This window comes from Lissotriton vulgaris, chromosome 1_1 (genome assembly GCF_964263255.1).
Source record: "Lissotriton vulgaris chromosome 1_1, aLisVul1.2, whole genome shotgun sequence".
NCBI lineage: Eukaryota > Metazoa > Chordata > Amphibia > Caudata > Salamandridae > Lissotriton > Lissotriton vulgaris.
In genome coordinates, this window is record NC_141685.1 from 142,738,352 (window position 1) to 142,761,880 (window position 23,529).

Consider the following 23,529-nt stretch of genomic DNA (forward strand, 5'->3'; position numbering starts at 1 on the left):
GATTCAAGCAAGCCGGGCTGAAGACGGCTGAAATGCCAGAAACCGGTCCCCGGTGGCTTGTTTCCTTCCCAGTATAAGAATTGGCTTGGTAGTTTGGTCTGCCCTGTTCCCATGATGCACTGGGCAAGGGTCAGACTAATTTGCATATAGCCAAGTTCTGAGCTGGGATGGTGCAGTGAGCTAAAAAACGGTGAGGGATCAAGCCCTGATCTTTGGACTGGGTAAGAGTGGTCCGCTTAATTGAGACACTCTGTTCATCACCACCCCCTTTTCTGAATCATTTTTGTCCACCATAAGCGTGGAAGGGTATACTCAGATGTGAGTCCCTTGCTCATTGCACCATCAGGATTCAAGCAAGCCGGGCCGAAGACAACTGAAATGCCAGAAACCGGTCCCCGGTGGCTTGTTCCCTTCCCAGTATAAGAATTGGCTTGGTAGTTTGGTCTGCCCTGTTCCCATGATGCACTGGGCCAGGGTCAGACTAATTTGCATATAGCCAAGTTCTGAGCTGGGATGGTGCAGTAAGCTAAAAAACAGTGATGGATCAAGCCCTGATCTTTGGACTGGGTAAGAGTGGTCCGCTTAATTCCGACACTCTGTTCATCACCACCCCCTTTTCTGAATCATTTTTGTCCACCATAAGCGTGGAAGGGTATACTCAGATGTGAGTCCCTTGCTCATTGCACCATCAGGATTCAAGCAAGCCGGGCCGAAGACGGCTGAAATGCCAGAAACCGGTCCTCGGTGGCTTGTTTCCTTCCTAGTATAAGTATTGGCTTGGTAGTTTGGTCTGCCCTGTTCCCATGATGCACTGGGCCAGGGTCAGACTAATTTGCATATAGCCAAGTTCTGAGCTGGGATGGTGCAGTGAGCTAAAAAACGGTGATGGATCAAGCCCTGATCTTTGGACTAGGTAAGAGTGGTCCGCTTAATTTAGACACTCTGTTCATCACCACCCCCTTTTCTGAATCATTTTTGTCCACCATAAGCGTGGAAGGGTATACTCAGATGTGAGTCCCTTGCTCATTGCACCATCAGGATTCAAGCAAGCCGGGCCGAAGACAACTGAAATGCCAGAAACCGGTCCCCGGTGGCTTGTTTCCTTCCCAGTATAAGAATTGGCTTGGTAGTTTGGTCTGCCCTGTTCCCATGATGCACTGGGCCAGGGTCAGACTAATTTGCATATAGCCAAGTTCTGAGCTGGGATGGTGCAGTGAGCTAAAAAACGGTGATGGATCAAGCCCTGATCTTTGGACTGGGTAAGAGTGGTCCGCTTAATTCAGACACTCTGTTCATCACCACCCCCTTTTCTGAATCATTTTTGTCCACCATAAGCATGGAAGGGTATACTCAGATGTGAGTCCCTTGCTCATTGCACCATCAGGATTCAAGCAAGCCGGGCCGAAGACGGCTGAAATGCCAGAAACCGGTCCCCGGTCGCTTGTTTCCTTCCCAGTATAAGAATTGGCTTGGTAGTTTGGTCTGCCCTGTTCCCATGATGCACTGGGCCGGGGTCAGACTAATTTGCATATAGCCAAGTTCTGAGCTGGGATGGTGCAGTGAGCTAAAAAACGGTGATGGATCAAGCCCTGATCTTTGGACTGGGTAAGAGTGGTCCGCTTAATTCAGACACTCTGTTCATCACCACCCCCTTTTCTGAATCATTTTTGTCCACCATAAGCGTGGAAGGGTATACTCAGATGTGAGTCCCTTGCTCATTGCACCATCAGGATTCAAGCAAGCCGGGCTGAAGACGGCTGAAATGCCAGAAACCGGTCCCCGGTGGCTTGTTTCCTTCCCAGTATAAGAATTGGCTTGGTAGTTTGGTCTGCCCTGTTCCCATGATGCACTGGGCAAGGGTCAGACTAATTTGCATATTGCCAAGTTCTGAGCTGGGATGGTGCAGTGAGCTAAAAAACGGTGATGGATCAAGCCCTGATCTTTGGACTGGGTAAGAGTGGTCCGCTTAATTCAGACACTCTGTTCATCACCACCCCCTTTTCTGAATCATTTTTGTCCACCATAAGCGTGGAAGGGTATACTCAGATGTGAGTCCCTTGCTCATTGCACCATCAGGATTCAAGCAAGCCGGGCCGAAGACGGCTGAAATGCCAGAAACCGGTCCCCGGTGGCTTGTTTCCTTTCCAGTATAAGAATTGGCTTGGTAGTTTGGTCTGCCCTGTTCCCATGATGCACTGGGCCAGGGTCAGACTAATTTGCATATAGCCAAGTTCTGAGCTGGGATGGTGCAGTGAGCTAAAAAACGGTGATGGATCAAGCCCTGATCTTTGGACTGGGTAAGAGTGGTCCGCTTAATTCAGACACTCTGTTCATCACCACCCCCTTTTCTGAATGATTTTTGTCCACCATAAGCGTGGAAGGGTATACTCAGATGTGAGTCCCTTGCTCATTGCAGCATCAGGATTCAAGCAAGCCGGGTCGAAGACCGCTGAAATGCCAGAAACCGGTCCCCAGTGGCTTGTTTCCTTCCCAGTATAAGAATTGGCTTGGTAGTTTGGTCTGCCCTGTTCCCATGATGCACTGGGCCAGGGTCAGACTAATTTGCATATACCCAAGTTCTGAGCTGGGATGGTGCAGTGAGCTAAAAAACGGTGAGGGATCAAGCCCTGATCTTTGGACTGGGTAAGAGTGGTCCGCTTAATTCAGACACTCTGTTCATCACCACCCCCTTTTCTGAATCATTTTTGTCCACCATAAGCATGGAAGCGTATACTCAGATGTGAGTCCCTTGCTCATTGCACCATCAGGATTCAAGCAAGCCGGGCCGAAGACGGCTGAAATGCCAGAAACCGGTCCCCGGTGGCTTGTTTCCTTCCCAGTATAAGAATTGGCTTGGTAGTTTGGTCTGCCCTGTTCCCATGATGCACTGGGCCAGGGTCAGACTAATTTGCATATAGCCAAGTTCTGAGCTGGGATGCTGCAGTGAGCTAAAAAACGGTGATGGATCAAGCCCTGATCTTTGGACTGGGTAAGAGTGGTCCGCTTAATTCAGACACTCTGTTCATCACCACCCCCTTTTCTGAATCATTTTTGTCCACCATAAGCGTGGAAGGGTATACTCAGATGTGAGTCCCTTGCTCATTGCACCATCAGGATTCAAGCAAGCCGGGCCGAAGACGGCTGAAATGCCAGAAACCGGTCCCCGGTGGCTTGTTTCCTTCCCAGTATAAGAATTGGCTTGGTAGTTTGGTCTGCCCTGTTACCATGATGCACTGGGCCAGGGTCAGACTAATTTGCATATAGCCAAGTTCTGAGCTGGGATGGTGCAGTGAGCTAAAAAATGGTGATGGATCAAGCCCTGATCTTTGGACTGGGTAAGAGTGGCCCGCTTAATTCAGACACTGTTCATCACCACCCCCTTTTCTGAATCATTTTTGTCCACCATAAGCGTGAAAGGGTATACTCAGATGTGAGTCCCTTGCTCATTGCACCATCAGGATTCAAGCAAGCCGGCCTGAAGACGGCTGAAATGCCAGAAACCGGTCCCCGGTGGCTTGTTTCCTTCCCAGTATAAGAATTGGCTTGGTAGTTTGGTCTGCCCTGTTCCCATGATGCACTGGGCCAGGGTCAGACTAATTTGCATATAGCCAAGTTCTGAGCTGGGATGGTGCAGTGAGCTAAAAAACGGTGGTGGATCAAGCCCTGATCTTTGGACTGGGTAAGAGTGGTCCGCTTAATTCAGACACTCTGTTCATCACCACCCCCTTTTCTGAATCATTTTTGTCCACCATAAGCATGGAAGGGTAAACTCAGATGTGAGTCCCTTGCTCATTGCACCATCAGGATTCAAGCAAGCCGGGCCGAAGACGGCTGAAATGCCAGAAACCGGTCCCCAGTGGCTTGTTTCCTTCCCAGTATAAGAATTGGCTTGGTAGTTTGGTCTGCCCTGTTCCCATGATGCACTGGGCCAGGGTCAGACTAATTTGCATATAGCCAAGTTCTGAGCTGGGATGGTGCAGTGAGCTAAAAAACGGTGATGGATCAAGCCCTGATCTTTGGACTGGGTAAGAGTGGTCCGCTTAATTCAGACACTCTGTTCATCACCACCCCCTTTTCTGAATCATTTTTGTCCACCATAAGGTGGAAGGGTATACTCAGATGTGAGTCCCTTGCTCATTGCACCATCAGGATTCAAGCAAGCCGGGCCGAAGACGGCTGAAATGCCAGAAACCGGTCCCCGGTGGCTTGTTTCCTTCCCAGTATAAGAATTGGCTTGGTAGTTTGGTCTGCCCTGTTCCCATGATGCACTGGGCCAGGGTCAGACTAATTTGCATATAGCCAAGTTCTGAGCTGGGATGGTGCAGTGAGCTAAAAAACGGTGACTGATCAAGCCCTGATCTTTGGACTGGGTAAGAGTGGCCCGCTTAATTCAGACACTCTGTTCATCACCACCCCCTTTTCTGAATCATTTTTGTCCACCATAAGCGTGAAAGGGTATACTCAGATGTGAGTCCCTTGCTCATTGCACCATCAGGATTCAAGCAAGCCCTCCTGAAGACGGCTGAAATGCCAGAAACCAGTCCCCGGTGGCTTGTTTCCTTCCCAGTATAAGAATTGGCTTGGTAGTTTGGTCTGCCCTGTTCCCATGATGCACTGGGCCAGGGTCAGACTAATTTGCATATAGCCAAGTTCTGAGCTGGGATGGTGCAGTGAGCTAAAAAACGGTGGTGGATCAAGCCCTGATCTTTGGACTGGGTAAGAGTGGTCCGCTTAATTCAGACACTCTGTTCATCACCACCCCCTTTTCTGAATCATTTTTGTCCACCATAAGCGTGGAAGGGTATACTCAGATGTTAGTCCCTTGCTCATTGCACCATCAGGATTCAAGCAAGCCGGGCCGAAGACGGCTAAAATTCCAGAAACCGGTCCCCGGTGGCTTGTTTCCTTCCCAGTATAAGAATTGGCTTGGTAGTTTGGTCTGCCCTGTTCCCATGATGCACTGGGCCAGGGTCAGACTAATTTGCATATAGCCAAGTTCTGAGCTGGGATGGTGCAGTGAGCTAAAAAACGGTGGTGGATCAAGCCCTGATCTTTGGACTGGGTAAGAGTGGTCCGCTTAATTCAGACACTCTGTTCATCACCACCCCCTTTCTGAATCATTTTTGTCCACCATAAGCGTGGAAGGGTATACTCAGATGTTAGTCCCTTGCTCATTGCACCATCAGGATTCAAGCAAGCCGGGCCGAAGACGGCTAAAATTCCAGAAACCGGTCCCCGGTGGCTTGTTTCCTTCCCAGTATAAGAATTGGCTTGGTAGTTTGGTCTGCCCTGTTCCCATGATGCACTGGGCCAGGGTCAGACTAATTTGCATATAGCCAAGTTCTGAGCTGGGATGGTGCAGTGAGCTAAAAAACGGTGAGGGATCAAGCCCTGATCTTTGGACTGGGTAAGAGTAGTCCGCTTAATTCAGACACTCTGTTCATCACCACCCCCTTTTCTGAATCATTTTTGTCCACCATGAGCGTGGAAGGGTATACTCAGATGTGAGTCCCTTGCTCATTGCACCATCAGGATTCAAGCAAGCCGGGCCGAAGACGGCTAAAATTCCAGAAACCGGTCCCCGGTGGCTTGTTTCCTTCCCAGTATAAGAATTGGCTTGGTAGTTTGGTCTGCCCTGTTCCCATGATGCACTGGGCCAGGGTCAGACTAATTTGCATATAGCCAAGTTCTGAGCTGGGATGGTGCAGTGAGCTAAAAAACGGTGATGGATCAAGCCCTGATCTTTGGACTGGGTAAGAGTGGTCCGCTTAATTCAGACACTCTGTTCATCACCACCCCCTTTTTTGAATCATTTTTGTCCACCATAAGCGTGGAAAGGTATACTTAGATGTGAGTCCCTTGCTCATTGCACCATCAGGATTCAAGCAAGCCGGGCCGAAGACGGCTGAAATGCCAGAAACCGGTCCCCGGTGGCTTGTTTCTTTCCCAGTATAAGAATTGGCTTGGTAGTTTGGTCTGCCCTGTTCCCATGATGCACTGGGCCAGGGTCAGACTAATTTGCATATAGCCAAGTTCTGAGCTGGGATGGTGCAGTGAACTAAAAAACGGTGATGGATCAAGCCCTGATCTTTGGACTGGGTAAGAGTGGTCCGCTTAATTCAGACACTCTGTTCATCACCACCCCCTTTTCTGAATCATTTTTGTCCACCATAAGCGTGGAAGGGTATACTCAGATGTGAGTCCCTTGCTCATTGCACCATCAGGATTCAAGCAAGCCGGGCCGAAGACAACTGAAATGCCAGAAACCGGTCCCCGGTGGCTTGTTTCCTTCCCAGTATAAGAATTGGCTCGGTAGTTTGGTCTGCCCTGTTCCCATGATGCACTGGGCCAGGGTCAGACTAATTTGCATATAGCCAAGTTCTGAGCTGGGATGGTGCAGTGAGCTAAAAAACGGTGGTGGATCAAGCCCTGATCTTTGGACTGGGTAAGAGTGGTCCGCTTAATTCAGACACTCTGTTCATCACCACCCCCTTTTCTGAATCATTTTTGTCCACCATAAGCATGGAAGGGTAAACTCAGATGTGAGTCCCTTGCTCATTGCACCATCAGGATTCAAGCAAGCCGGGCCGAAGACGGCTGAAATGCCAGAAACCGGTCCCCAGTGGCTTGTTTCCTTCCCAGTATAAGAATTGGCTTGGTAGTTTGGTCTGCCCTGTTCCCATGATGCACTGGGCCAGGGTCAGACTAATTTGCATATAGCCAAGTTCTGAGCTGGGATGGTGCAGTGAGCTAAAAAACGGTGATGGATCAAGCCCTGATCTTTGGACTGGGTAAGAGTGGTCCGCTTAATTCAGACACTCTGTTCATCACCACCCCCTTTTCTGAATCATTTTTGTCCACCATAAGGTGGAAGGGTATACTCAGATGTGAGTCCCTTGCTCATTGCACCATCAGGATTCAAGCAAGCCGGGCCGAAGACGGCTGAAATGCCAGAAACCGGTCCCCGGTGGCTTGTTTCCTTCCCAGTATAAGAATTGGCTTGGTAGTTTGGTCTGCCCTGTTCCCATGATGCACTGGGCCAGGGTCAGACTAATTTGCATATAGCCAAGTTCTGAGCTGGGATGGTGCAGTGAGCTAAAAAACGGTGATGGATCAAGCCCTGATCTTTGGACTGGGTAAGAGTGGCCCGCTTAATTCAGACACTCTGTTCATCACCACCCCCTTTTCTGAATCATTTTTGTCCACCATAAGCGTGAAAGGGTATACTCAGATGTGAGTCCCTTGCTCATTGCACCATCAGGATTCAAGCAAGCCCTCCTGAAGACGGCTGAAATGCCAGAAACCAGTCCCCGGTGGCTTGTTTCCTTCCCAGTATAAGAATTGGCTTGGTAGTTTGGTCTGCCCTGTTCCCATGATGCACTGGGCCAGGGTCAGACTAATTTGCATATAGCCAAGTTCTGAGCTGGGATGGTGCAGTGAGCTAAAAAACGGTGGTGGATCAAGCCCTGATCTTTGGACTGGGTAAGAGTGGTCCGCTTAATTCAGACACTCTGTTCATCACCACCCCCTTTTCTGAATCATTTTTGTCCACCATAAGCGTGGAAGGGTATACTCAGATGTGAGTCCCTTGCTCATTGCACCATCAGGATTCAAGCAAGCCGGGCCGAAGACGGCTGAAATGCCAGAAACCGGTCCCCAGTGGCTTGTTTCCTTCCCAGTATAAGAATTGGCTTGGTAGTTTGGTCTGCCCTGTTCCCATGATGCACTGGGCCAGGGTCAGACTAATTTGCATATAGCCAAGTTCTGAGCTGGGATGGTGCAGTGAGCTAAAAAACGGTGAGGGATCAAGCCCTGATCTTTGGACTGGGTAAGAGTAGTCCGCTTAATTCAGACACTCTGTTCATCACCACCCCCTTTTCTGAATCATTTTTGTCCACCATGAGCGTGGAAGGGTATACTCAGATGTGAGTCCCTTGCTCATTGCACCATCAGGATTCAAGCAAGCCGGGCCGAAGACGGCTAAAATTCCAGAAACCGGTCCCCGTGGCTTGTTTCCTTCCCAGTATAAGAATTGGCTTGGTAGTTTGGTCTGCCCTGTTCCCATGATGCACTGGGCCAGGGTCAGACTAATTTGCATATAGCCAAGTTCTGAGCTGGGATGGTGCAGTGAGCTAAAAAACGGTGATGGATCAAGCCCTGATCTTTGGACTGGGTAAGAGTGGTCCGCTTAATTCAGACACTCTGTTCATCACCACCCCCTTTTTTGAATAATTTTTGTCCACCATAAGCGTGGAAAGGTATACTTAGATGTGAGTCCCTTGCTCATTGCACCATCAGGATTCAAGCAAGCCGGGCCGAAGACGGCTGAAATGCCAGAAACCGGTCCCCGGTGGCTTGTTTCTTTCCCAGTATAAGAATTGGCTTGGTAGTTTGGTCTGCCCTGTTCCCATGATGCACTGGGCCAGGGTCAGACTAATTTGCATATAGCCAAGTTCTGAGCTGGGATGGTGCAGTGAGCTAAAAAACGGTGATGGATCAAGCCCTGATCTTTGGACTGGGTAAGAGTGGTCCGCTTAATTCAGACACTCTGTTCATCACCACCCCCTTTTTAGGTCTCGCCTGTCGATGCGCATGCGCATCGAGCAAGGCGAGAGTATTGGGACTTATCTACTCTTTATCCACACTGCAAGGAATCGTGGCGATTCCTTGCAGTGCCCGTGACTTTTAAGCTCAATGCGCATGCGCATTGAGCTTAAAAGCGCGTTCACGTCCGTCTTTGTTTACCCGCTCCGCCCCCTCCCCTTCCCGCCGTGTCGCATTTCTCCTCCCCCCTCCCGTCCGTCTTGTTCTTTTGCTCAATAGTTCTACCCCTCTCTCTTCCTGTGCCTAAATTATTTACAAAGACTCACATTCCTCCTACTACAAGCCTTTGAACCCGCCATCTCCCTGAGGTGAGTTTCGGAGACGTTTCGCAACGATTTTAAAATTAAAAGAACCCCGAAAACTGTAATTACGAGTCTTACTCACCCCAACAGCTTACAGCACTATCACCAGCGCCGTACCCGCTCCGCCCCCTCCCCTTCCCGCCGTGTCGCATTTTTCCTTCCCCCTCCCCTCCGTCCGTCTTGTTCTTTTGCTCAATAGTTCTACCCCTCTCTCTTCCAGTGCCTAAATTATTTACAAAGACTCACATTCCTCCTACTACAAGCCTTTGAACCCGCCATCTCCCTGAGGTGAGTTTCGGAGACGTTTCGCAACGATTTAAAAATTAAAAGAACCCCGAAAACTGTAATTACGAGTCTTACTCACCCCAACAGCTTACAGCACTATCACCAGCGCCGTACCCGCTCCGCCCCCTCCCCTTCCCGCCGTGTCGCATTACTCCTCCCCCCTCCCCTCTCCTCCGTCCGTCTTGTTCTTTTGCTCAATAGTTCTACCCCTCTCTCTTCCTGTGCCTAAATTATTTACAATGACTCACATTCCTCCTACTACAAGCCTTTGAACCCGCCATCTCCCTGAGGTGAGTTTCGGAGACGTTTCGCAACGATTTTAAAATTAAAAGAACCCCGAAAACTGTAATTACGAGTCTTACTCACCCCAACAGCTTACAGCACTATCACCAGCGCCGCCATAAGCAGCACGGCACATTACGTAGGAATAAAAAAAAACACCAGGCGTCCTCGCGAGAACCCCGTGTCACGCGGGTAAACGGGGCGGTAGCAAGGTATCTCCATGGAAGTGTTATCGTATGTTGTTATGATGGAGCCGTTCCTCCGATTTTTCTTTCTTTGCTGAGATTAGTCCTGCAGGAATCTTCTTCTAGATTTTAAGTGTACATGATCATATTGTGAAAAGTCTAATGGCACGCTTTACGCTGAGACTTAGGGTACTATTTGTACCTAGATGTTCGAGCGTTTAACATTTCACTTTTGTCCCGTCCTCTACAGATCGCTGGTGCTAGCGTCTTATAGCTTGGCCCGCTTAAACTGCGCAGCCAGGCTGTTAGCCACCACCCTATCCCCCCTTTTTTTTTGCCATGTCAACCTAACTCTAATGGCCGCTGTTTATTGATGGTGGAGCGTGTTGATTTGATTGACGCGCGGGCTAGATGAGCGGCGAATGCAGTATGCTTCAACCAATGACTGCTTAGCAGGGGTGGGTTCGGCTGCGAGCCTTCTGGGTGAAGACACCTTGACCCGCAGAGCAGAGGACGCTGGGATTTGTAGTAGATTTTTGGTAACACTAGCCTTTGTTCACTTGTCTGGCTCAGCTGTCACTTGTATTATAGCCTTCAAGTTTAAGATGCACTTCTCATTGTACAGCTGTTTTAGGTTAGAAGTGTGCGATGCCCGGTGCTACAGCGCGATATATATCAGGGTCCCAGCATAGCCCATAGCTTCTGCAAGCTGTTAATGGGGTCCTTTCGGTGAAGATGCTTTGGACCTGAAAGCAGCAATAGAAGTGGGAGGCTCGGGCGGAGCTGCTCTCCTCTGCCCTCGCCATCAAAGGGCACAGCAGTCACCCGAAAGCAGAAGCAGAAGGCTTGGACGGAGCTGTTATCTGTAGCAACTGCCATTGATGATCAGAGCAGTCACCCAAAGCGCCGTGTCCAGAGCAGGTAAGGGACCCATGGGTTCGGGGAGCCATCCTGAGTGTTTGTCTGTACCTAACCCTTGCCTCTTACAGCTAAACACAATATGCTAATGACCATTCCACGGTATGATCACAGGAGACTTAACTTTTAGAGGTACTCTCACACTATATAAATAAAAATCAGTTGCAAGTCAAAAAGGGGGCACACTATTCTAGTATCATAAAGTGCTAGAGGGCACTATATATGTTTACCAAAAGGGAGAGAGAGAAAATCCCCATCAGTATACCCTCCTGAAGATGGAACATGAGCTACATTTAAACAAATTTGTTACCTTGTGTCAAACCAACTTATGTAAAGGGGAAAAATAATATATGCCATGCAAGGAGGCCTTATATCTTTCTAGCCATAGTTGATTATTGCATGTTTGCTTCTACAGCCCCTCACCCTCACACACACCCTCACCCTCACACCGTCTCACCCTCACACCATCTCACCCTCACTCACCCTCACACCCTCTCACACCCTCACCCCATCACCCTCACACCTCCTCACCCTCACACCTCCTCAATCCCACACACCCTCACCCACACACCCTCACTCATCCTCACCCCCTCATCCTCACACACCCTCACTCACCCTCACACCCCCTCACAACCCTCTCACCCTCACTCAGCCTCACACCCCCTCACCCTCACACACCCTCACCCACCCTCACCCTCGCACCGCTCACCATCACCCCCTCTCGCTCACACACCCTTACCCTCATCCCCTCACCCTCACACACACTCAGTCACCCTCTCACCCTCACCCTCACACCCCCAACACTCACCCTCACCACCTCACACACCCTCACTCACCCTCACACACCCTCAAACACCCTCACTCACCCTCACCGTCACACACCCTCACCCTCACTCACCCTCACACCCTCACACACCCACTCACCCTCACACCACTCAGTGCTACAACACATATTGTGTTGCAATAGGTGTCACATTTGCGAAAGATAAAACTATTGCCATTGTAAATAACAAAGCTATTAATTTCGCAATTTTCAAAACAAGCACATAAATAAAAAATGTGTCCTTTACTATACCAATAGCTCAAACTTTCCTAATGCGAGACCTATTGCATTGCTGTGCTTCTCTCCCCTGCTGCACTCTCCTGCTCTCTAGAGATGTGGCCTAACGACCAGAGCTGCCATCTATGTCACGTAAATACAAAACATGTTGCATTCCAAATGCTATAGGTGTCACATTCGCGAAAGTTATAACTATTGGCGTTGTAAATGACAAAGCTATCAATTTAGCTATGCGAAATGTACATGAGAAAAAACCCTGTTTACCGCCTCACAGACTGCATGTTACAATGACCCTACATGTCTTCTAAGAGTGGGAGGCCTCTTCAAAGGGAGATTTTCTTACTGCACACATTTAACCCCTTGCATTCTGGTTTCAGTTATGTACCTTGATTTAAAGCAAATACATTTATAAAAAAAAAACCATGGTATAAACCATATATGCAGAGTGTAATAAGTCACAATACCTTAAAGCTATTTTTGAAATGCATAGAAACAACTAAGTATCATACCATTATCGGCACTGCAGGTCTTGTGTTGCGGATTGAGTTTCCTTTTAGAGGAAAGTTTGGTTCTGATTTGCATGTGTGCCAACTGGGGCCTCTGGTCAAGAATTGTAACTTCTGTCATTGCACAGAGCCCTAGAACTTTGGGTGGGCTCGCTCACATGGCGGCCATCTCGCAGCTCGGCTAGCCACGCACCCCCAATGAATCACCGAACTTAGTGGAGAATGAATCAAAATAGAGTGGGACATCACAAGAAAAACACACTCACACTCACGCAACGTCACACACCCGAAGCCTCACACCCCCTCACTCACACTCACCCTCACACCCCCTAACGCTCACACCGCCTAACGCTCACACCCCCTAACGCTCACACCCCCTAACAGTCACCCCCTAACCCTCACCCCCTCACTCTCACCCCACACCCTCACCCCCTCACCCCCCCACCCTCACCCTCCACCCTCACTCACCCTCAACCCCTCACCCTCACACCCTCAACCCTTCACCTTCAACCTCTCACTCACCCTCACTCACCCCAGCCTCACCCTCACTCACCCTCAACCCCTCACACTCACTCACCCTCAACTCCTCACCCTCACTCACCCTCAACTCCTCACCCTCACTCACACTCACCCTCCCTCAACCCCTCACCCTCACTCACCCTCAACCCCTCACCCTCACCCTCAAACCTTCACCCTCAACCCCTCACTCACCCTCACTCTCACTCACCCTCACTCAGCCTCAACTACTCTCACTCACCCTCAACCCCTCACCCTAACTCACCCTCACCCTCACTCACCCTCAACACCTCACTCACCCTCACTCACCCTCACCCTCAACACCTCACCCTCAACCTCAACCCCTCACCCTCACCCTCACTCACCCTCACTCTCACTCACCCTCAACCCCTCACCCTCACTCACCCTCACTCACCCTCAACCCCTCACCCTCACTCACCCTCACCCACCCTCACCCTCACTCACCCTCAACCCCTCACCCTCACACAGTGCAATAGGTCTCGGAGCATTTGAGTTACAGCTTTTAGAATTGTTTATGGCTTTTTTTATGTGTAATTCTTTAGCATTGGCTACAGGAAACAAAAATGCTAAAGATTTACAAAAAAAACCCATAAACAATTCTAAAAGCACTAACTCTAATGCTGCGAGACCTATTGCATTTCCAATGTTGTTTGAATCATTTTTGTCCACCATAAGCGTGGAAAGGTATACTCAGATGTGAGTCCCTTGCTCATTGCACCATCAGGATTCAAGCAAGCCGGGCCGAAGACGGCTGAAATGCCAGAAACCGGTCCCCGGTGGCTTGTTTCTTTCCCAGTATAAGAATTGGCTTGGTAGTTTGGTCTGCCCTGTTCCCATGATGCACTGGGCCAGGGTCAGACTAATTTGCATATAGCCAAGTTCTGAGCTGGGATGGTGCAGTGAGCTAAAAAACGGTGATGGATCAAGCCCTGATCTTTGGACTGGGTAAGAGTGGTCCGCTTAATTCAGACACTCTGTTCATCACCACCCCCTTTTCTGAATCATTTTTGTCCACCATAAGCGTGGAAGGGTATACTCAGATGTGAGTCCCTTGCTCATTGCACCATCAGGATTCAAGCAAGCCGGGCCGAAGACGGCTGAAATGCCAGAAACCGGTCCCCGGTGGCTTGTTTCCTTCCCAGTATAAGAATTGGCTTGGTAGTTTGGTCTGCCCTGTTCCCATGATGCACTGGGCCAGGGTCAGACTAATTTGCATATAGCCAAGTTCTGAGCTGGGATGGTGCAGTGAGCTAAAAAACGGTGATGGATCAAGCCCTGATCTTTGGACTGGGTAAGAGTGGTCCGCTTAATTCAGACACTCTGTTCATCACCACCCCCTTTTCTGAATCATTTTTGTCCACCATAAGCGTGGAAGGGTATACTCAGATGTGAGTCCCTTGCTCATTGCACCATCAGGATTCAAGCAAGCCGGGCCGAAGACAACTGAAATGCCAGAAACCGGTCCCCGGTGGCTTGTTTCCTTCCCAGTATAAGAATTGGCTCGGTAGTTTGGTCTGCCCTGTTCCCATGATGCACTGGGCCAGGGTCAGACTAATTTGCATATAGCCAAGTTCTGAGCTGGGATGGTGCAGTGAGCTAAAAAACGGTGATGGATCAAGCCCTGATCTTTGGACTGGGTAAGAGTGGTCCGCTTAATTCAGACACTCTGTTCATCACCACCCCCTTTTCTGAATCATTTTTGTCCACCATAAGCGTGGAAGGGTATACTCAGATGTGAGTCCCTTGCTCATTGCACCATCAGGATTCAAGCAAGCCGGGCCGAAGACGGCTGAAATGCCAGAAACCGGTCCCCGGTGGCTTGTTTCCTTCCCAGTATAAGAATTGGCTTGGTAGTTTGGTCTGCCCTGTTCCCATGATGCACTGGGCCAGGGTCAGACTAATTTGCATATAGCCAAGTTCTGAGCTGGGATGCTGCAGTGAGCTAAAAAACGGTGATGGATCAAGCCCTGATCTTTGGACTGGGTAAGAGTGGTCCGCTTAATTCAGACACTCTGTTCATCACCACCCCCTTTTCTGAATCATTTTTGTCCACCATAAGCATGGAAGGGTATACTCAGATGTGAGTCCCTTGCTCATTGCACCATCAGGATTCAAGCAAGCCGGGCCGAAGGCGGCTGAAATGCCAGAAACCGGTCCCCGGTGGCTTGTTTCCTTCCCAGTATAAGAATTGGCTTGGTAGTTTGGTCTGCCCTGTTCCCATGATGCACTGGGCCAGGGTCAGACTAATTTTCATATAGCCAAGTTCTGAGCTGGGATGGTGCAGTGAGCTAAAAAACGGTGATGGATCAAGCCCTGATCTTTGGACTGGGTAAGAGTGGTCCGCTTAATTCAGACACTCTGTTCATCACCACCCCCTTTTCTGAATCATTTTTGTCCACCATAAGCGTGGAAGGGTATACTCAGATGTGAGTCCCTTGCTCATTGCACCATCAGGATTCAAGCAAGCCGGGCCGAAGACGGCTGAAATGCCAGAAACCGGTCCCCGGTGGCTTGTTTCCTTCCCAGTATAAGAATTGGCTCGGTAGTTTGGTCTGCCCTGTTCCCATGATGCACTGGGCCAGGGTCAGACTAATTTGCATATAGCCAAGTTCTGAGCTGGGATGGTGCAGTGAGCTAAAAAACGGTGATGGATCAAGCCCTGATCTTTGGACTGGGTAAGAGTGGTCCGCTTAATTCAGACACTCTGTTCATCACCACCCCCTTTTCTGAATCATTTTTGTCCACCATAAGCGTGGAGGGGTATACTCAGATGTGAGTCCCTTGCTCATTGCACCATCAGGATTCAAGCAAGCCGGGCCGAAGACGGCTGAAATGCCAGAAACCGGTCCCCGGTGGCTTGTTTCCTTCCCAGTATAAGAATTGGCTTGGTAGTTTGGTCTGCCCTGTTCCCATGATGCACTGGGCCAGGGTCAGACTAATTTGCATATAGCCAAGTTCTGAGCTGGGATGGTGCAGTGAGCTAAAAAACGGTGATGGATCAAGCCCTGATCTTTGGACTGGGTAAGAGTGGTCCGCTTAATTCAGACACTCTGTTCATCACCACCCCCTTTTCTGAATCATTTTTGTCCACGATAAGCGTGGAAGGGTATACTCAGATGTGAGTCCCTTGCTCATTGCACCATCAGGATTCAAGCAAGCCGGGCTGAAGACGGCTGAAATGCCAGAAACCGGTCCCCGGTGGCTTGTTTCCTTCCCAGTATAAGAATTGGCTTGGTAGTTTGGTCTGCCCTGTTCCCATGATGCACTGGGCAAGGGTCAGACTAATTTGCATATAGCCAAGTTCTGAGCTGGGATGGTGCAGTGAGCTAAAAAACGGTGATGGATCAAGCCCTGATCTTTGGACTGGGTAAGAGTGGTCCGCTTAATTCCGACACTCTGTTCATCACCACCCCCTTTTCTGAATCATTTTTGTCCACCATAAGCGTGGAAGGGTATACTCAGATGTGAGTCCCTTGCTCATTGCACCATCAGGATTCAAGCAAGCCGGGCCGAAGACGGCTGAAATGCCAGAAACCGGTCCTCGGTGGCTTGTTTCCTTCCTAGTATAAGTATTGGCTTGGTAGTTTGGTCTGCCCTGTTCCCATGATGCACTGGGCCAGGGTCAGACTAATTTGCATATAGCCAAGTTCTGAGCTGGGATGGTGCAGTGAGCTAAAAAACGGTGATGGATCAAGCCCTGATCTTTGGACTGGGTAAGAGTGGTCCGCTTAATTCAGACACTCTGTTCATCACCACCCCCTTTTCTGAATCATTTTTGTCCACCATAAGCGTGGAAGGGTATACTCAGATGTGAGTCCCTTGCTCATTGCACCATCAGGATTCAAGCAAGCCGGGCCGAAGACGGCTGAAATGCCAGAAACCGGTCCCCGGTGGCTTGTTTCCTTCCCAGTATAAGAATTGGCTTGGTAGTTTGGTCTGCCCTGTTCCCATGATGCACTGGGCCAGGGTCAGACTAATTTGCATATAGCCAAGTTCTGAGCTGGGATGGTGCAGTGAGCTAAAAAACGGTGATGGATCAAGCCCTGATCTTTGGACTGGGTAAGAGTGGTCCGCTTAATTCAGACACTCTGTTCATCACCACCCCCTTTTCTGAATCATTTTTGTCCACCATAAGCGTGGAGGGGTATACTCAGATGTGAGTCCCTTGCTCATTGCACCATCAGGATTCAAGCAAGCCGGGCCGAAGACGGCTGAAATGCCAGAAACCGGTCCCCGGTGGCTTGTTTCCTTCCCAGTATAAGAATTGGCTTGGTAGTTTGGTCTGCCCTGTTCCCATGATGCACTGGGCCAGGGTCAGACTAATTTGCATATAGCCAAGTTCTGAGCTGGGATGGTGCAGTGAGCTAAAAAACGGTGATGGATCAAGCCCTGATCTTTGGACTGGGTAAGAGTGGTCCGCTTAATTCAGACACTCTGTTCATCACCACCCCCTTTTCTGAATCATTTTTGTCCACGATAAGCGTGGAAGGGTATACTCAGATGTGAGTCCCTTGCTCATTGCACCATCAGGATTCAAGCAAGCCGGGCTGAAGACGGCTGAAATGCCAGAAACCGGTCCCCGGTGGCTTGTTTCCTTCCCAGTATAAGAATTGGCTTGGTAGTTTGGTCTGCCCTGTTCCCATGATGCACTGGGCAAGGGTCAGACTAATTTGCATATAGCCAAGTTCTGAGCTGGGATGGTGCAGTGAGCTAAAAAACGGTGATGGATCAAGCCCTGATCTTTGGACTGGGTAAGAGTGGTCCGCTTAATTCCGACACTCTGTTCATCACCACCCCCTTTTCTGAATCATTTTTGTCCACCATAAGCGTGGAAGGGTATACTCAGATGTGAGTCCCTTGCTCATTGCACCATCAGGATTCAAGCAAGCCGGGCCGAAGACGGCTGAAATGCCAGAAACCGGTCCTCGGTGGCTTGTTTCCTTCCTAGTATAAGTATTGGCTTGGTAGTTTGGTCTGCCCTGTTCCCATGATGCACTGGGCCAGGGTCAGACTAATTTGCATATAGCCAAGTTCTGAGCTGGGATGGTGCAGTGAGCTAAAAAACGGTGATGGATGAAGCCCTGATCTTTGGACTGGGTAAGAGTGGTCCGCTTAATTCAGACACTCTGTTCATCACCACCCCCTTTTCTGAATCATTTTTGTCCACCATAAGCGTGGAAGGGTATACTCAGATGTGAGTCCCTTGCTCATTGCACCATCAGGATTCAAGCAAGCCGGGCCGAAGACGGCTGAAATGCCAGAAACCGGTCCCCGGTGGCTTGTTTCCTTCCCAGTATAAGAATTGGCTTGGTAGTTTGGTCTGCCCTGTTCCCATGATGCACTGGGCCAGGGTCAGACTAATTTGCATATAGCCAAGTTCTGAGCTGGGATGCTGCAGTGAGCTAAAAAACGGTGATGGATCAAGCCCTGATCTTTGGACTGGGTAAGAGTGGTCCGCTTAATTCAGACACTCTGTTCATCACCACCCCCTTTTCTGAATCATTTTTGTCCACCATAAGCATGGAAGGGTATACTCAGATGTGAGTCCCTTGCTCATTGCACCATCAGGATTCAAGCAAGCCGGGCCGAAGGCGGCTGAAATGCCAGAAACCGGTCCCCGGTGGCTTGTTTCCTTCCCAGTATAAGAATTGGCTTGGTAGTTTGGTCTGCCCTGTTCCCATGATGCACTGGGCCAGGGTCAGACTAATTTTCATATAGCCAAGTTCTGAGCTGGGATGGTGCAGTGAGCTAAAAAACGGTGATGGATCAAGCCCTGATCTTTGGACTGGGTAAGAGTGGTCCGCTTAATTCAGACACTCTGTTCATCACCACCCCCTTTTCTGAATCATTTTTGTCCACCATAAGCGTGGAAGGGTATACTCAGATGTGAGTCCCTTGCTCATTGCACCATCAGGATTCAAGCAAGCCGGGCCGAAGACGGCTGAAATGCCAGAAACCGGTCCCCGGTGGCTTGTTTCCTTCCCAGTATAAGAATTGGCTTGGTAGTTTGGTCTGCCCTGTTCCCATGATGCACTGGGCCAGGGTCAGACTAATTTGCATATAGCCAAGTTCTGAGCTGGGATGGTGCAGTGAGCTAAAAAACGGTGATGGATCAAGCCCTGATCTTTGGACTGGGTAAGAGTGGTCCGCTTAATTCAGACACTCTGTTCATCACCACCCCCTTTTCTGAATCATTTTTGTCCACCATAAGCGTGGAGGGGTATACTCAGATGTGAGTCCCTTGCTCATTGCACCATCAGGATTCAAGCAAGCCGGGCCGAAGACGGCTGAAATGCCAGAAACCGGTCCCCGGTGGCTTGTTTCCTTCCCAGTATAAGAATTGGCTTGGTAGTTTGGTCTGCCCTGTTCCCATGATGCACTGGGCCAGGGTCAGACTAATTTGCATATAGCCAAGTTCTGAGCTGGGATGGTGCAGTGAGCTAAAAAACGGTGATGGATCAAGCCCTGATCTTTGGACTGGGTAAGAGTGGTCCGCTTAATTCAGACACTCTGTTCATCACCACCCCCTTTTCTGAATCATTTTTGTCCACGATAAGCGTGGAAGGGTATACTCAGATGTGAGTCCCTTGCTCATTGCACCATCAGGATTCAAGCAAGCCGGGCTGAAGACGGCTGAAATGCCAGAAACCGGTCCCCGGTGGCTTGTTTCCTTCCCAGTATAAGAATTGGCTTGGTAGTTTGGTCTGCCCTGTTCCCATGATGCACTGGGCAAGGGTCAGACTAATTTGCATATAGCCAAGTTCTGAGCTGGGATGGTGCAGTGAGCTAAAAAACGGTGATGGATCAAGCCCTGATCTTTGGACTGGGTAAGAGTGGTCCGCTTAATTCCGACACTCTGTTCATCACCACCCCCTTTTCTGAATCATTTTTGTCCACCATAAGCGTGGAAGGGTATACTCAGATGTGAGTCCCTTGCTCATTGCACCATCAGGATTCAAGCAAGCCGGGCCGAAGACGGCTGAAATGCCAGAAACCGGTCCTCGGTGGCTTGTTTCCTTCCTAGTATAAGTATTGGCTTGGTAGTTTGGTCTGCCCTGTTCCCATGATGCACTGGGCCAGGGTCAGACTAATTTGCATATAGCCAAGTTCTGAGCTGGGATGGTGCAGTGAGCTAAAAAACGGTGATGGATCAAGCCCTGATCTTTGGACTAGGTAAGAGTGGTCCGCTTAATTTAGACACTCTGTTCATCACCACCCCCTTTTCTGAATCATTTTTGTCCACCATAAGCGTGGAAGGGTATACTCAGATGTGAGTCCCTTGCTCATTGCACCATCAGGATTCAAGCAAGCCGGGCCGAAGACAACTGAAATGCCAGAAACCGGTCCCCGGTGGCTTGTTTCCTTCCCAGTATAAGAATTGGCTTGGTAGTTTGGTCTGCCCTGTTCCCATGATGCACTGGGCCAGGGTCAGACTAATTTGCATATAGCCAAGTTCTGAGCTGGGATGGTGCAGTGAGCTAAAAAACGGTGATGGATCAAGCCCTGATCTTTGGACTGGGTAAGAGTGGTCCGCTTAATTCAGACACTCTGTTCATCACCACCCCCTTTTCTGAATCATTTTTGTCCACCATAAGCATGGAAGGGTATACTCAGATGTGAGTCCCTTGCTCATTGCACCATCAGGATTCAAGCAAGCCGGGCCGAAGACGGCTGAAATGCCAGAAACCGGTCCCCGGTGGCTTGTTTCCTTCCCAGTATAAGAATTGGCTTGGTAGTTTGGTCTGCCCTGTTCCCATGATGCACTGGGCCGGGGTCAGACTAATTTGCATATAGCCAAGTTCTGAGCTGGGATGGTGCAGTGAGCTAAAAAACGGTGATGGATCAAGCCCTGATCTTTGGACTGGGTAAGAGTGGTCCGCTTAATTCAGACACTCTGTTCATCACCACCCCCTTTTCTGAATCATTTTTGTCCACCATAAGCGTGGAAGGGTATACTCAGATGTGAGTCCCTTGCTCATTGCACCATCAGGATTCAAGCAAGCCAGGCTGAAGACGGCTGAAATGCCAGAAACCGGTCCCCGGTGGCTTGTTTCCTTCCCAGTATAAGAATTGGCTTGGTAGTTTGGTCTGCCCTGTTCCCATGATGCACTGGGCAAGGGTCAGACTAATTTGCATATTGCCAAGTTCTGAGCTGGGATGGTGCAGTGAGCTAAAAAACGGTGATGGATCAAGCCCTGATCTTTGGACTGGGTAAGAGTGGTCCGCTTAATTCAGACACTCTGTTCATCACCACCCCCTTTTCTGAATCATTTTTGTCCACCATAAGCGTGGAAGGGTATACTCAGATGTGAGTCCCTTGCTCATTGCACCATCAGGATTTAAGCAAGCCGGGCCGAAGACGGCTGAAATGCCAGAAACCGGTCCCCGGTGGCTTGTTTCCTTTCCAGTATAAGAATTGGCTTGGTAGTTTGGTCTGCCCTGTTCCCATGATGCACTGGGCCAGGGTCAGACTAATTTGCATATAGCCAAGTTCTGAGCTGGGATGGTGCAGTGAGCTAAAAAACGGTGATGGATCAAGCCCTGATCTTTGGACTGGGTAAGAGTGGTCCGCTTAATTCAGACACTCTGTTCATCACCACCCCCTTTTCTGAATGATTTTTGTCCACCATAAGCGTGGAAGGGTATACTCAGATGTGAGTCCCTTGCTCATTGCAGCATCAGGATTCAAGCAAGCCGGGTCGAAGACCGCTGAAATGCCAGAAACCGGTCCCCAGTGGCTTGTTTCCTTCCCAGTATAAGAATTGGCTTGGTAGTTTGGTCTGCCCTGTTCCCATGATGCACTGGGCCAGGGTCAGACTAATTTGCATATACCCAAGTTCTGAGCTGGGATGGTGCAGTGAGCTAAAAAACGGTGAGGGATCAAGCCCTGATCTTTGGACTGGGTAAGAGTGGTCCGCTTAATTCAGACACTCTGTTCATCACCACCCCCTTTTCTGAATCATTTTTGTCCACCATAAGCATGGAAGGGTATACTCAGATGTGAGTCCCTTGCTCATTGCACCATCAGGATTCAAGCAAGCCGGGCCGAAGACGGCTGAAATGCCAGAAACCGGTCCCCGGTGGCTTGTTTCCTTCCCAGTATAAGAATTGGCTTGGTAGTTTGGTCTGCCCTGTTCCCATGATGCACTGGGCCAGGGTCAGACTAATTTGCATATAGCCAAGTTCTGAGCTGGGATGCTGCAGTGAGCTAAAAAACGGGGATGGATCAAGCCCTGATCTTTGGACTGGGTAAGAGTGGTCCGCTTAATTCAGACACTCTGTTCATCACCACCCCCTTTTCTGAATCATTTTTGTCCACCATAAGCGTGGAAGGGTATACTCAGATGTGAGTCCCTTGCTCATTGCACCATCAGGATTCAAGCAAGCCGGGCCGAAGACGGCTGAAATGCCAGAAACCGGTCCCCGGTGGCTTGTTTCCTTCCCAGTATAAGAATTGGCTTGGTAGTTTGGTCTGCCCTGTTACCATGATGCACTGGGCCAGGGTCAGACTAATTTGCATATAGCCAAGTTCTGAGCTGGGATGGTGCAGTGAGCTAAAAAATGGTGATGGATCAAGCCCTGATCTTTGGACTGGGTAAGAGTGGCCCGCTTAATTCAGACACTGTTCATCACCACCCCCTTTTCTGAATCATTTTTGTCCACCATAAGCGTGAAAGGGTATACTCAGATGTGAGTCCCTTGCTCATTGCACCATCAGGATTCAAGCAAGCCGGCCTGAAGACGGCTGAAATGCCAGAAACTGGTCCCCGGTGGCTTGTTTCCTTCCCAGTATAAGAATTGGCTTGGTAGTTTGGTCTGCCCTGTTCCCATGATGCACTGGGCCAGGGTCAGACTAATTTGCATATAGCCAAGTTCTGAGCTGGGATGGTGCAGTGAGCTAAAAAACGGTGGTGGATCAAGCCCTGATCTTTGGACTGGGTAAGAGTGGTCCGCTTAATTCAGACACTCTGTTCATCACCACCCCCTTTTCTGAATCATTTTTGTCCACCATAAGCATGGAAGGGTAAACTCAGATGTGAGTCCCTTGCTCATTGCACCATCAGGATTCAAGCAAGCCGGGCCGAAGACGGCTGAAATGCCAGAAACCGGTCCCCAGTGGCTTGTTTCCTTCCCAGTATAAGAATTGGCTTGGTAGTTTGGTCTGCCCTGTTCCCATGATGCACTGGGCCAGGGTCAGACTAATTTGCATATAGCCAAGTTCTGAGCTGGGATGGTGCAGTGAGCTAAAAAACGGTGATGGATCAAGCCCTGATCTTTGGACTGGGTAAGAGTGGTCCGCTTAATTCAGACACTCTGTTCATCACCACCCCCTTTTCTGAATCATTTTTGTCCACCATAAGGTGGAAGGGTATACTCAGATGTGAGTCCCTTGCTCATTGCACCATCAGGATTCAAGCAAGCCGGGCCGAAGACGGCTGAAATGCCAGAAACCGGTCCCCGGTGGCTTGTTTCCTTCCCAGTATAAGAATTGGCTTGGTAGTTTGGTCTGCCCTCTTCCCATGATGCACTGGGCCAGGGTCAGACTAATTTGCATATAGCCAAGTTCTGAGCTGGGATGGTGCAGTGAGCTAAAAAACGGTGATGGATCAAGCCCTGATCTTTGGACTGGGTAAGAGTGGCCCGCTTAATTCAGACACTCTGTTCATCACCACCCCCTTTTCTGAATCATTTTTGTCCACCATAAGCGTGAAAGGGTATACTCAGATGTGAGTCCCTTGCTCATTGCACCATCAGGATTCAAGCAAGCCCTCCTGAAGACGGCTGAAATGCCAGAAACCAGTCCCCGGTGGCTTGTTTCCTTCCCAGTATAAGAATTGGCTTGGTAGTTT